The 15551-nt window shown below is 50.8% G+C and overlaps 1 protein-coding gene across 1 annotated transcript in view; it reads left to right on the plus strand.

The window, feature by feature from the left end:
* SLC6A19 (solute carrier family 6 member 19) overlaps positions 1 to 15551 on the plus strand; it is a 1531867-nt gene that overhangs the window by 1474575 nt on the left and 41741 nt on the right. The gene's annotated exons all lie outside the window — the stretch shown is intronic.

Consider the following 15551-nt stretch of genomic DNA (forward strand, 5'->3'; position numbering starts at 1 on the left):
CCCTATGTGGCTACCTCTAGCTTTCCTCTTTCCCATCCCACTTATTCAGATGTAACTTCAAGGGGTATCAAAAATATAATACTATTGCCTCCACTTGGACGATTCCCCTCTCTCTTTTAGACATTAGCCAAGGCCCCTAGGGAGGGGGTCCCTGAGTCTGAAATCGGCCAGGGGAGGGGGACTATGCCTGGGTCCCGGGGTCTCCAGAGCTGAGATCAGCCTGGGGAGGGGGCTGCATGCCCCCTCCCCTTATAGCAATAAGTCTGCAATAAGGCTGCGTGCCCCTCCCCTTGTAAATATAATGGCGGGCTCTGGGAGATGGTGTCCCTGGGGCCAAAATTGGCCTAGGGAGGGGGGCCATGTGCCCCCCCCATTAAATATGGTGCAGAGCCATGGGGGGTGGGGTGCCCAGGGGCAAAAGTGGCCTGGGATGGGAGGGCCCTGTGCCCCTCCCCTTAAAATGTGCACAGAGCCATAGCAGATGGTGTTCCCAGGGCCAAAAGCGGCATCAGCCTTTACATCTTCTGTGACATAATTGATAATATCACTGCAAACATTTACAATAAAATTATTGATAAGAAACTGTGCATAGCAAGGCATGAGTTGTAGTTGTGCTCCTCACAGCATGGGTTCTCCAGCATGTAGAACCCACAAAAGAGGCACAAGGTGGTGTGAGCTTTTTGCATCTGGCTGTCATCAGCTACACTGAGGAGTGAGTGATCAGCACAAAGACAAAATGCTGATTTCACCTAAGAGTTCTCATTCACCCAGAGAGTGCAGTCCCACCCTTACTCCCACCATCTACCAAATGGCAGTGGTAAAAGAAGACTAAGCAGCTGCTTTTCTCCACAAAGTCGTGATTTAATTTCTAAAGAAACTTTGGCCCTCATTACAACCCTGGAGATAAATCCCGCTTACCGCCATGCTGAAGGCCGCCAACATACCGTGGCGGTGTGCGGAAATCCGCTACAGGTATTACGACCCACATCTCGTAATCCACCACAATACAGACACTCACACAAGTCCGCTACACCAAAGGTCAGTGATAAACTGGCGATACCAAAACCTACACAGTCACGCCAACAAGAATACGCCCACACTATCACGACCCATGAATCAACGCAGCAGTCTTTCAACCGCAGTAATCCATTGGTGGTACACACCGCCGCGCTCAAAAGACACACACACTTACAAAACACAACTATATTGGACAATTTGAAATACACACACCTGATACACATACACACACCACACCCACACACTCACAACACTATAAAACACACGCCCACATTACCCACAAACCCTTACAACAACATTTGTTTGAAAAAGCTGAGAGAGAGAGAATAGCAAACAACACCAGCATTCACAGGCACACAACACCATCCATGCACCTCAAACAACACACTCCAACACAACACATCACACACCACAACAAACAGCACCTCACACATCACCCACACCAGATCATGGCACCTCAAAGACACCCCAGGTTTTCTGAGGAGGAGCTCAGGGTCATGGTGGAGGAAATCATCCAGATAGAGCCACAGCTATTCGGATCACAGGTGCGGCACACCTCCATTGCTAAGAAGATGGAGCTATGGCGGAGAATCGTCGAAAGGGTCAACGCAGTGAGACAGCATCCAAGATCACGGGATGACATCAGGAAGAGGTGGAACGACCAACGGGGGAAGTTGCGTTCAGTGGTATCCAGACACCAGATTGCCGTACAGAGGACTGGCGGTGGACCCCCACCTCCTCCCCCACAACTAACAACATGGGAGGAGCAAGTCTTGGCAATACTGCATCCTGAGGGCCTCTCAGGAGTAGCAGGAGGACTGGAGTCTGGTAAGTCATATCTTTACTATTATATCTCCCACCCCACCTGCATCCCATCACATACCCCCACCCTCACCCCCACGCCCACCACTCCAACACCGCACATATGCCCCACTATCACAACCCAGCCATCCCAATACCAAGGCCCTGCATGCAAAACCTATGCATGGACCCCCATCACCAAAACATGTCCAGTACAGATAACCACCCAGACCCCAAAACAACAATCACACAAGGGCAAACACAATAATGAGTAGAGGGTAACTCACCCAATGCACAAGATGGCACACACAGATACTAAAACTATGCCTATGCATTTACACCCCAACAGGACCCATACCAACATCACCGGACAGGAGGTGCCAGACATATCCAGTCCCCCCACAGAAGAGGCCCACAGTGATGACAGCAGCTCTGCACGCCTGGATCAAGATGACCAGCCTGGCCCTCAGGGACGCAAAAGCAAAGCAAAATACAAACGCTGTGGGATAGCGTAACTGGATGGACGGAATGCGGAACCAATCAAACATTCACCCCCAGTCACAGATCTGGGTTTAATCCATCCATTATTTTGCTCACCATGCCACCCCAGTTTGAACCCAGCCATAAGCAAATCAGTCTTGACCCTGTTCCACATGGGAACAGTCCAGCCCGAACTGCCAGGCCAGGTTCTCCCTGGACCGGAAACAAGCATCCTGGGACCGGTTTCGGGGACCTCAGGGACCTCTGGATAGTTGGTTCCCCTGCCACTGTCACAAGCCACCACACACCCTCCCCCCTCAGGAAACACCACCACAGCACCCACCCAGCTGGCCCATGCCACTGTCCCCAGGACACGTCATTTAGCAGTGTGTCCACCACTACAGGGACCCCAGGCAAACCCAACAACCCAAGACAATCAGGGACCTGGGGTCAGTGGCAGTGGGCACACGGTTCAGGGAACAGAGGCCCAGGACAACATGGAAGCTGGGAGGACTGCTGTGCTTCAGGGGGAGGACAGGCCCAGGGAACCCACTCTCCAGGAGGCACTCTCAAACATCATGGGAGCATACCACCATTCCCAGGAGACCATGGGCACGGTACTGGGCAAGTTTCAGGAGACCCAGCGGCTGCAGGAGGAACACTACGTTGGGATCAGGGAGAACTTGAAGTCCATTAACACCACCCTGGTCACCATTGCAGGGGTTCTGGCAGACCTGGTCAACACCATGAGGGACACAGTGGCACACAAACGGACCCTGACACTAGCCTGGACGATGAACAGCCCTCCACCTCCGCCAGCGCTAGTGGACAGGAAGCACCGCCACAGGACCAACAGGCCACCAGCACCCCACCCCCTGCAGAAGGAGAACCAGCCCGCAAACGGTCCCTGAGATCCAGGAACAAGACAGAGAACATTGCCAAGACCCCCGCCAGGAAATAAGACCCTCCTGATTGTCACCCTTCTGTCCCACTTTGTCACCCTGTCCACCTTAAACTGCCATTGCTCCCCTTCCTATGCCCTCATGGACAATGCACCTGTGAGACCAAGAGACTGAACTCTACCATGGACATTCCTCCACCATCACCCCAGCCCATTGTACACCCCCCTCCACTTATTAGCACAGAAAAAAACACCCTTGAATCACAAATCAATCTGGAGTCAGTCTGTACTTTCACAAATGTGTAATAGCAACCTCTCAGAAATATAGCAATGTCAATGTACATGTTCACATACCAATGTTACACAGTTGTTGGGCAGCAGTAAACATAGCAGAGGGCACAAAGTGGGACCCAGATCTGTGAAATGGAAAGGCTAAGTGGCATGTCCGGGTCCATACACAGAGGTAAAAAGGCAGATTTATGCTATGTCCTACAGTAGTATGAGATGTAGGCAGCAGTGCCATCCTCTTACCTGTGTCTCACTGGAAGTATTGCATGATGATGTTGTTTCGGTTGTCTCTATCTTCTTCTGCCTCTTCTTCTTCACTGTCCACAGGCTCCACAGCTGCTACAAGACCAACATCAGGCCCATCCTCCTGCAGAAAAGGCACCTGGCGTCGCAAATCCAGTTTGTGCAACATACAGCATGCCACGATTGTCTGGCACACCTTCTTGGCTGAGTAGTATAGGGATCCACCTGTCAGATGGAGGCACCGGAATCTGGCCTTCAGGAGGCTGAAGGTGCGCTCTATTATCCTTCTAGTTCGCCCATGTGCCTCATTGTAGCATTCCTCTGCCCTTGTCCTGGGATTCCTCACTGGGGTCAGTAGCCATGACAGGTTGGGGTAACCTGAGTCACCTGCAGATATCGAGGGACACTGTTAGACATCCTCCAAACATTAGGGAATCTCCCATACCCAGACACCTATTTAAACTGTGTGGGGACCTTGGGCTCACCTATTAGCCACACACAGTGCCTCTGGAGTTGCCCCATCACATAAGGGATGCTGCTATTCCTCAAAATGTAAGCGTCATGCACTGAGCCAGGATACTTGGCATTCACATGGGAGATGCCAAACACACCATTTGCACATTCATAGAATGGTAGCTTTTCCGGTTTCTATACACCATTTCATTCCTGCCGGGGGGGCAAATGCCACATGTGTACCATCAATGGCACCAATGATATTGGGGATATGTACCAGGGCATAAAAGTCACCTTTCACTCTGGGCAGATCCTCCACCTGAGGGAAAACGATGTAGCTGCGCATGTGTTTCAGCAGGGCAGATAACACTCTGGACAACACATTTGAGAACATTGGCTGTGACATTCCTGATGCCATGGCCACTGTTTGAAAAGACCCACTTGCCAGGAAATGGAGCACTGATAGGACCTGCACTAGAGTGGGGATTCCTGTGGGATGGCGGATAGCTGACATCAGGTCTGGCTCCAACTGGGCACACAGTTCCTGGATTGTTGCACGATCAAGTCTGTAAGTGAGAATGATGTGTCTGTCTTCCATTGCCGACAAGTCCACCAGGGGTCTGTACACCAGAGGATGCCGCCATCTCATCACCTGCCCCAGCGGACGTGCCCAATGGAGGAGAAGGGTGAGCAGAGGGTCATATACCACATAGGTTTCACAAGGCAGTTTAGCACAATCGTGAAAATATCTGTGTGTGCCTTTTTCTGTCCGTATTCCTGCCCTATATAGGTGTGACGCAGTTAGTTGGCCTGCCATGTGGCCTCCTGAAATGGCGGCTGCCTGACCTGTAAGTAGGGACAAGGGGAAATGAGGTAACTGCACTGGCATTGTGCAGCGTCGCGGTAGGCGGTCGAAGACCGCTGCGCAATTCAGCATTGGTTATCATTGGGCCCTATGGGTTCCAGGAGTCAATGACGATGTACGCCGGCAGTGACGGTATGCATCGCCGTGGACGTGACTGCCATTTTCTATCTGTTCCCTCACTTGATACCTGACCTTGAACAGGAGAGGACCTACACTGCAAGTGCTGCTGTGACCTGAGTCTGGAAGCGACAATGGCTACAGTGTCTGGGGAAAGGGTCCTTGCCTTCACTGTGGAGGAGTTGGAGAAACTGGTGGATGGGGTCCTCCCCCAGTACACGCTACTCTACGGTCCTCCAGACAAACAGGTGAGTGAACTGTGTGCATGGTGGATGGGACATGATTGTGTGGAGTGTCGTGGATGGAAGAGACAGGGTGGGGGACAGGCCAGCATGTGAGGATGGTGAGTGTATGTTTTCTTGGACAGGGTGGGATGTTTGTGGCCAATGTGTGAGAAGAACTGTACGGGAGAGTAACATCCCTTTTTACTTCACTATTCCTCTAGGTCAGCGCCAACCAGAAGAATGGTATTTGGCGTGCCATCGCCAAGGGAGTGCGAACCCTGGGGGTCTACCATAGACGGGGCACTCACTGCCAGAAAAGATGGGAGGACCTGCGCCGCTGGAGCAAGAAGACGGCGGAGGCCCAGCTGGGGATGGCCTCCCAACGTGGAAGGGGTGCCCGTCGCTCCATGACCCCCCTGATGTACCGGATCCTGGTGGTGGCATATCCTGAGTTGGATGGGTGCTTGAGGGCATCACAGCAGCCACAAGGGAGTGAGTACACTCTCATTCAGCTGACTTTGCGCGATTGACGAGGTGTCTGGGTGGGGGAGGTGGGCTGTGGCTTCCCCTAGGCCAGGGCGTACGCGCAAAGGTAGATCCATTGATTTGCAGGCTCATTCCCACTCCAACCACAAAGGTGGTATTTGCCCTCTACACCTAGTCAGGCTTCCATGGGTTCCAGCTGTGCATGAAATGGGTCTAGACGGAGTCCCCCTTGGGCATGTGCTTTTCCCCTGCACTATTAGTGCATGGCTTAGTTCATAGGGCTGCTCCCTGTGTGTTGTGTTCGCCAACGGTAGTGGTGTTGCAGGCAGTGACCATGTGTCTCCTCTGTCTTCCCCCCCTTTTTGTTTTGTCACCCTGTCATTATGTGCATTAGCATCATATGGCGGAGGAGCATTGGCACCGGAGCAGGAGGGAGCTGCAACCCACATGGCCCTGGAGGGTGAAGTAACGGAGTCAGAAGGCACCAGTGGGACAGAGGACGAGGGAAGCTCCACGACGGGGACAGGAGGGGACACCAGCGACAGCGACTCTTCCTCTGATGGGAGCTCCCTTGCGGTGGCTGGCACCTCTGTGCCCACCGCAACAACAGGTACAGCCGCCACCCACCCTACCAGCACCGCCCTCCCAGCAGCCCCTCATCGAGTTTCCCATGCCCGCTCACCCAGTAGGGTGGGCATCTCCTTCGCCCCAGGCACCTCAGGCCCTGCCCCGGTCAGCCCTGCTGCCCTCAGTGAGGAGGCTATTGACCTCCTGAGAACCCTCACTGTTGGACAATCAACCATTTTGAATGCTATCCAGGGTGTTGAGAGGCATTTGCAGCAAACAAATGCATACCTGGAGGGCATTCATTCTGGCGTGGCGGCCCAACAGAGAGCATTTCAGGCTCTGGCCTCTGCACTGATGGCAGCCATTGTTCCTGTGTCCAGCCTCCCCCTCCAACTTCCTCTACCCAGACCCAAACCCCTGTACCTCAGCCTATTCCAAGCACACCTTCAGACCAGCATGCACACTCATCAACACACAAGAGTGGACATGGCAAACATAAGCACCACACATCCCACAGGCACTCAGTCAAGTACCATCCCCATGCAGACACACCAACATCCACTGCCTCCACTGTGTCCCCCTCCTCCACTTCCCCCTCCTCCCTCCCTGTCTCGTCTCCACTCACACCTGCATGTACTACATCTTCATCCACTACCTCCATCACCAGCACGCCCATCACCACACACCGCTCACGTGCAATCCTCACCCCCACTACCATTCACACATCCCCTGTGTCCTCTCCCAGTGTGTCTGTGAGCCCTCCTCCCAAAGTACACAAACGCAGGCACACACCCACCCAACAGCCATCCACCTCACAACAGCCTCCAGCCCATGCACCTTCACCCAAATTCAGCAGACGTACACCTCCTACAACCATTACATCTTCCTCCACTCCCAAACCCCCTCCATCTTCCTGTCCCAATGTGTCTAAGAAACTCTTCCTGGCTAACATTGACCTCTTCCCTACACCTCCCCCTGTCCTTCCCCTAGGGCCAGGCTGTCCATGTCCCAGCCCAGCACCTCAGCCACCAAATCTTCCAGCACTGTGGTCTCACCAAGTCCCGTCACATCGCGGCCGGCACCCATCAGGGCTGCCAGTGTGCCACCTAGCGAGGCCAAGGATCAGTCCATTCCTCCACCTGCCAAGGTGAAGAAGGTGCCCACATGCCGGAGGGAGAAGCCGCACCAACCACCCAGCAAAGGCTCCTCCAAGCCAAAAGGGGACAGTGCCAAGGGACCAGCAGCGACATCAAAGGTGGGGAAGGGACACAAGGCGAAGGGGAAGTCAGGACAGGGCACGGAGCCTTCGGCTGAGGGACCAGAGTCACCCCTTCTGGCAACCAGAACAGCAACCTCTACGGCGGTGGACCCCGCCACCTGCACCGCCACCTGCACGTCTGCTGCCTCAGCAACAGTCCCCAACATCATCCCCAGTGGGCAGCCGTCCGAGGCTGCAGGAGACGTCGCGCTGTGTCCCTCCACAGGTGCTGACACATTCACCACGCCAGCATCTCCGCCACAGACACCGCCGCAACCACCGCCACCAGCCCTGCGACGTGCTCAGACAGTGCCACCACAGCTGACATGGCTATTATCCCCAGTGGACAGCCATCCGAGGCTGCAGGAGACGTCCTGGACCCTGCACAGTGCACATGATGCACGACACCCAGCACTGTTTGCACCTGCAGGTGGCAGGCGAAGTCGCAGCAGGGTGGAGTGTGTCTCTGCCTCCATGGAGTATCATGCTACCTGTTCCCAGGCAATTTCGTGGCACACACAACCAGGTGAGGGAATGGGACCTGCCACACTGCATGTGAAGCACTCTGGGCACAAAGCCCCCTGCAAAACCATTGGAGAATCACATCCACAACCCCAGTCCTTGGCAGGATGAAGCACTCTGGGCACAAAGCTCCCTCCAGAACCAGTGGAGAAAGCATCCACTACCCCAGTCCTTGGCAGGATGAAGCACTCTGGGCACAAAGCCCCCTCCAGAACCAGTGGAGAAAAGCATCCACTTGCGAGACTGTGGCTTTGCACTCCCCAGGATAATGCAGTGGGCATGGAGCACCGTCGTGGAGCAGTGGTGTCGTCCGTTCATCCGGCTGAGGTGCCCCCTTCCCCCTGAGGTGCCTGTTTATTTTTGATCTGATGCTCCAGCAGTGTTTTCTCCGTTTCGAGTCAGGTATCATGTGTGGGCTTCGCCCATGCATTTTGGGACGACTGGTTCACGGACACTGTTTTCATAACTATCCGTACTTGTGTAGTTGGTGTACATATTTGTATATACTGATATTTTAAATTGGCCTATCTGATATCTCAATGATTACACTTGTTACAATCATTTCATTTTATCCTTGCGTTCTTCCAGGGGGTGACAGGGTGTATATGTAATGTTGCTGCATGTATTTGTGTGTATGGTGTTGAAGGTGAAGGTGTTGCGTGTTGCATGTGTGTGTCACTCTCTTTTCCCTCCTCCCCTGCCCTGTGTGCTAGGTGCAGTACTCACCATGGTCGTCGCCGGCGTCTTTGCTGCTCCTGATACAAGAGGAGGTAAACCAGCATGGGCAGGACTTGTAACTCGGGCTCCATGGCGTCCTGGTTTCTCGTTGGGTGTTGAAAGATGAGTGGTTTCCGTTCCAAGTACTGTTTCTGCTGTGCTTTTGATGGCGTTGGTACCACCCTGGAAAAGGTGGCAGATAGGCCTCTTGTAATACAGTGGGCGGAACCTTTTCTTCCGCCTGGCTGTTGGCGGTTACCGCTGCGGTGTTTGTTTCTACTGCTGTGGCGGTCGAAGTGTTAATGTGGCTGTCTATGTTGGCAGTTTCTGCCATGGTCGTGATCTAATTTTTTTCACCGCCGGCCTGTTGGCGGTATTACCACCGCTTTAACACCGACCGCCAGGGTTGTAATGAGGGCCTTTGTCACCTCTTCCCCCACTTCAGTGTCTAGATCTCCTCCCTTTAGCTTCAAAAATATCAACAGTGTGAGGATTTGGGTGTCATATATATGATACATCTGGGAAGTCTTATCATACAGTACACTCTCAAATACCATCTTGGGTCCAGTCAGGTAAGTTTATTTAACCTTAAGCTCAACCCTGGATAGCTGTGGTTGCACGCAGTAAGGCTCAGCAAAGGAACACTGTGTAAAGCAATTAACAGCACCAAACAATGAAATAAGAAAGTTGCATACCACGAAAGAAATGAGACACCAATTTGTAAAACTACATTGCATTTTTATGAATTTTTAGAGACCTTAATCAACAATATCCACCAAAGGGATACGAATTTTAGAAGCAATAAATCACTTTTATATCAAGCATTGGCCAACACAAAGTTTGTAAACATTTGAAAAGTTTGAAACAGTTAGTTTGGCAACTCCAGCCTGAGTTGGGTAACCATGTCTGAGAGGACAGAGGTCTAGGGGCCAGAAAGGGTACCTTGAACAGGTACCTGCCCACCAGCACAAGAGCCAAACTTTAGCAGATGACTGCCATAGACATCAAAGGATGTTTCAGTTGTAGTGTGGTCGATGGGGGTGTCTTTGTGGGTGTTCTTTGGACCATAAGTGAAGTGGGGTAAACTTGGCCACAGAAGTTAGAGTCCCCCGTAGTACTCTGCTTTGCAGTACCAGGCCAGCTGATGCTGGGCTACTGGCCAGTCTGCACCACAGGTGGGGGCTAATGTCCCTAGGGTATGATAAATCTGCACACTCCCGGGTCCAGCAGACACAGGTTCAGGTTTTGGCTAAAGCAGATTTGTCCTCTTGGTGCCCAGCACTTGGTAGCAGCAAAACGTAGGTGGTAGCTACCAACTTGTCAGCTCTTTCAGCTCTTGCGTCCCTGGAGCTGGTTCCGGGAGATCAGTCGAATGATCTTTGGAGTTACTGCTGTTGTTGGATGTCAGAAATCAACTTTTCCCTGAGCCAGGAGTCGTAGACACAGTCCAAACTTTGCTAGATCAAAGTGTAGCAGGTGCAGTCCGTCCAGCAGTGTAGCCTCTTTTTGTGTGGTCCAAGGGCAGCTGGGCAGTCCCTCAGTCTGCTCCCTCTGATTCCAGTGGATCTGAGGGTCAGGGTGCTACGGGTGCCATATTTATCCCAAGAACGTGCTCTGACGTGACCACTCGGTCACTAGCCAATGGTCTACTGGGTTCCCTCCTGTCCAGTGACAAAGTTCTTGTAATGTGTGGCATCTGACTATCTCAGAATGTCAAATTTTTGCCCCTTTCAAGATGGCATGACCCTTCCTCAGTCATCAGGAGCTTGGTAGCCCACCCTAGAGGTATGGCTACTTGAGAGCTACATATCCACAGTAAAACCGATTTGGGGGCAAGTTTCCCCTCTTTGGCCCTGTCTACATTCTGTCTACAGGAAAAAAAGGCATCTTGTTCAGGCGTGTTGTGGTGGCCCATCAAAGGCAGCTTCCCCTTTGAAGCCTGCCATCTGGGCTAACCCCCGAGTGGCCATCCTGGCAGAAGAGGTGACACCTCGCTCTGTGGCAACAGCCTTTGTTCATGAGCCTGAGATGTCATTTACACGTCTCCCCAGGCCTTTCTGAGGCCACTGACCTAGCAGAGGCACAGAGTGGCAACTTTGTAAAAGTTGCTTAACTTTAGAAGTGACATTAATTTTGACTTGGCCATCAAGTCACATTTCATTCCACAAATAATTTGATACTTTGCATGACCTAGCTAGGTAGTCCCATTTAGAGGTTAACTGGGTCGGGGTGCCACCTGGTAACTCTGTGTTGGCAAATGGGACCTACTCGCTTTACCCACAGCAAAATGACAGTGTGGAAGTGCTGCTGTTAAGACATATCAACACTTACTTAACAAAATGTAGCTCCCTGCCATAGGGCTCTATAGGCCTTCCTTAGGAGAGACATAAACAATGCTAGAGGAAAGGGTGAGTTTTCTATTTGTTTAAGTGGCAAAATCAAACTGTCAGTGAAAATACTGTCCTTCTAGTTTGCAGTGGCATACTGGGAGCCATATTGTAGCTTGTCACAAGAAGGGTCGCTCAAACAGCGCTGCAGCCCTGAGTTTGATACTTTGAGCCTCATTACCAGCCTCGCGATGGCGGTCGGACCGCCGCAGACAGGGTGGTCCAACTGCCCCATTATGACCGTGGCGGAGGTGCCACGGTCAAACCGCCGATTGCGCCAGGCTGCAGCCAGCCTGCAGCTTGGCGATTTCGGCTGTTGTCACCGCCAAGACAGCGCTGCCCTGGGGATTACTAGTCTCCATCCCCCAGCCTTTCCATGGTGGTAAACACCACCATGGAAAGGCTGGGGGAATTGGTGTGTCGGGGGTCCTGGGGGCCCCTGCACTGCCCATGCACTTGGCATGAGCAGTACATACGTCCTAATGCACAGCCCCATTGTGCATTTCACTGCCTGAATTACGGGCAGTGAAATGTGCGATGGGTGCTGTCGCACCGGATCCACCACAACATTGCCGCTGGCTCAATTACGAGCCGGCGTCAATGTTGTGGTGAGTGTTCTGCTGGACTAGTGGCCAAAAATGCTGTTTTCGCCCGCTGGCCCAGTGGAACACTCCTAACATGACGGGCAAAAGACCTCCAGTACTGGTGGTCTTTTGCCTGCAGCAGCTTCGGCGGTCCTGTGAAAGGACCGCCAAAGTTATAATGAGGCCCTATGTCTTAGATGCCCTCGGTACCATATACTAGGGACTTATAAGTAAGTCAGGCCTTGCCCATTGGGTGTATCCAATTTAACATACAATTTGTTCAGGGTTAGAACAACACTGGCACTGAGATCTGGTTAGAAAGTCTTAGTGCACTCTGAGTTGAAAACCAGCAGCATCAGTCCAAAAATGTGGCAGTGAACATGCAAAAAGAGGCATTTCCTAACAATCATCACATTTCCACTGTATGGGAAAAGAACCTCACCTCCAGCGTATGCACAAGGCCAGGCTTCGGGTATCCAAAACAGATCCTCATCATAACCTTGGGATATTAGCACTACGATCGGAGTTAGTGCACAGAAGCAGAACTTGTTTACTTTAGTGGGTCAGTTGGCCTCCACTCCAACGACACAGATAGAAAGATCTGACCACAACTATGAATTCACAAAACAGAGTATGCTGCCACCACCATTTCAAATGCTAAGCCCATGACAGGGACAGTAGTCTATGGTCTATGCATTGAGGGCACATTTATTGTGCCCCTCCAGGTCAAAGGAAGAGTCTAGGAATTCACTCATATCAAAGGACAGGCCTGAACCTCGGTGCACACACTAGATTAGTGTGAAGCTTGGACAAAGATCAAAATCCAGATACTTCCAGCCAAGCACTCAGGGCAAAGGACCACAACTATGCTCCATGCAGGGGGCATTCCATTTACAACACTGGATTTGGCAACTGTATTTAGATGACTTATTTTTTGTCCTTGCCTACTTCTATTTCAGGTGGTTGGGGTCTGGATAATTAACCCCTTCCTTCCTTTTGGGGTCTTATGTTTTTGTTGCTATTTTGTTAGTATCACTCAATTTTTATCTGCCAGATCTGTTGGTTCTGCAGTGTTAGTGGTTGCTGTCTGGGTGTTATTAGCTAGTGCCCAGAGGCATGAAAGAGTATATCCCTTTGGGTTAATGATGCTGCTATTTGAGATATTATCAATCTATCATGAGCTTATTTGTGCCTTGAGGATGCACCTTCTTGTATACTACCATCTAGCGTTGAATATTCTATCCACCTGCAAATTCCTCACTGACCAGTCCGCCACTCCACTCTGATAAATAATTATTGTTTCGAAGAATGTTAAACCACTGCATTTATTCTGGCTGGGTAAGAGATTTGTAAGGTTAAGACCTTTAAGTACCTTGGTATTCCTTTTGAACATAAGTTATATTGGCACAGCCTTCACACTAAGAGGGAAACTCACTGTCAAAGAGCTGTGGAGTCAGTTTTTACACTTAGACACAAGCTGGTGGGATAAATTGTTAAAATATGTACAGGCAAGTGTTTTGCCATAGCAACTTATGGAGTGAGTGTCTGGGGGCATAAGGGTGTCGGACCATAACAGAGAGTCAAGAAACAAATTCTAACAAAGACTCCTAGCAGTTCCCCAATCTATCCCCTCTTTTATGTGCCATTTGGAGGTGGGCCTGACTCCCATAGAGGACAGGATTAAGCTGGAACCCGTGTTAGTTTGGCCCAGGATTTGGGGAACTGTGGACACTCATCTTTCAACAGGTGTGCTGGAAGACTACCTTTACCAGGATAAGGCTTTGGCGAACCCTTGGTTTATTTATATTAAAAAAGACTTAACAGATCTAGGTTTCCCAGAGCTTTTCTCTAAACCTGAGACCATAAATGGAAATGTTGTGCCACCAGCGAAAGAGGCCTTTAAGAAAAGACAGGGAAGAACTTGCCCGGAAAATGTTGGCAAACTTTGTTGCAGCACCAACTACAATTTAATTAAAACATTGTTGAGCTGTGAATTTCATTTGTTACAAACTTTTAAAATGAACTAGAGGTTTTACAAGGCTCCAGTTTAACATATTGCACTTTTTAGTCCCATTTCCTAAAAATGCTGATTTGAGTTACCTTTTGCCTAACTGTCCCTGTGACAATGCATCCAAACAAAGCACTTTGCACTTTTATTTTATTCTGTCATTTATATTCTTGCCCAAGGAAGCACTTTTGGACCTCAATCTTATGCCTATCCAAGATAAGGACCCACCGAAAGGCATTTATTATCCTGACAAAACTATGTAAAACAGATCTGTGTTGCAGTGGCAAATTTTGTTCAGTGTGCACTGAGAATCAACAGTAGGTACGGGCCAACGTGATCTACTATGCACATCACTTCTTGATCATTTCATATATGGGACAGATTATCATTTTAAGACTCTGGCTCTGATTTAGAACTCAGCGGACGAGTTATTCCGTTACAATGGAGATTCCACCAAAATCTAAATAACATTATGGGGCATATTTATACTCCGTTTGCGCCGAATTTGCGTCGTTTTTTTCGACGCAAAACTAACTCCATATTTATACTTTGGCGTTAGACGCGTCTAGCGCCAAAGTTCCTGGAATTAGCGTCATTTTTTTGCGTGAACACCTTCCTTGCGTTAATGATATGCAAGGTAGGCGTTCCCGTCTTAAAAAATGACTCTGATGCTATTGCGTCGGATTTATACTCCCGGGCAAAAATGACGCCCGGGAGTGGGCGGGTCTAAAAAACCCGCATTTGCGCCGGATTTTAGCGCCTGGGTCAGGGCAGGCGTTAAGGGACCTGTGGGCTCAGAATGAGCCCAGAGGTGCCCTCCCCTGCCCCCAGGGACACCCCCTGCCACCCTTGCCCACCCCAGGAGGACACCCAAGGATGGAGGGACCCACCCCAGGGACATTAAGGTAAGTCCAGGTAAGTATTTTTTTATATCTTTTTTTGTGGCATAGGGGGGCCTGATTTGTGCCCCCCTACATGCCACTATGCCCAATGACCATGCCCAGGGGACAGAAGTCCCCTGGGCATGGCCATTGGGCAAGGGGGCATGACTCCTGTCTTTGCTAAGACAGGAGTCATTTAATGGGGGATGGGCGTCGTAAAAAAATGGCGCAAATCGGGTTAAGACGATTTTTTTGCCTCAGCCTGACTTGCCCCATTTTAGGACGCCCAAACGCCATTTTTCCCTACGCCGGCGCTGCCTGGTGTACGTGTTTTTTTTTCACGCACACCAGGCAGCGCCGGTCGGCTAACGCCGGCTAACGCCATTCAATAAATACGGCGCCCGCATGGCGCTTCAGAATGGCGTTAGCCGGCGCTAATTTTTTGGGCGCAAAACTGTGTTAGCGCAGTTTTGCGTCAAAAAGTATAAATATGGGCCTATATTCTATGGGATTTCGATTTCGGCAGATGGGATATCAGTCGCCATTGTGCCTGAGTAACCTGTCTGCCAAGTTCTAATTCAGGCCCTCTGTTTTTAAAATGTTCTCTCTTTAATGTGTCTGATGATTTGTAACTGTGATTTGTTTTTATTGTGTGCTTCTATGGCTTTTAAGCCAAATAAAGAATATTTGACTGACTGACTGATTATTCTGCTGACAATAGGATAACAAGTTAGCTTAGTGCCCTGCATACC

This window comes from Pleurodeles waltl, chromosome 2_2 (assembly GCF_031143425.1).
Source record: "Pleurodeles waltl isolate 20211129_DDA chromosome 2_2, aPleWal1.hap1.20221129, whole genome shotgun sequence".
Lineage (NCBI taxonomy): Eukaryota > Metazoa > Chordata > Amphibia > Caudata > Salamandridae > Pleurodeles > Pleurodeles waltl.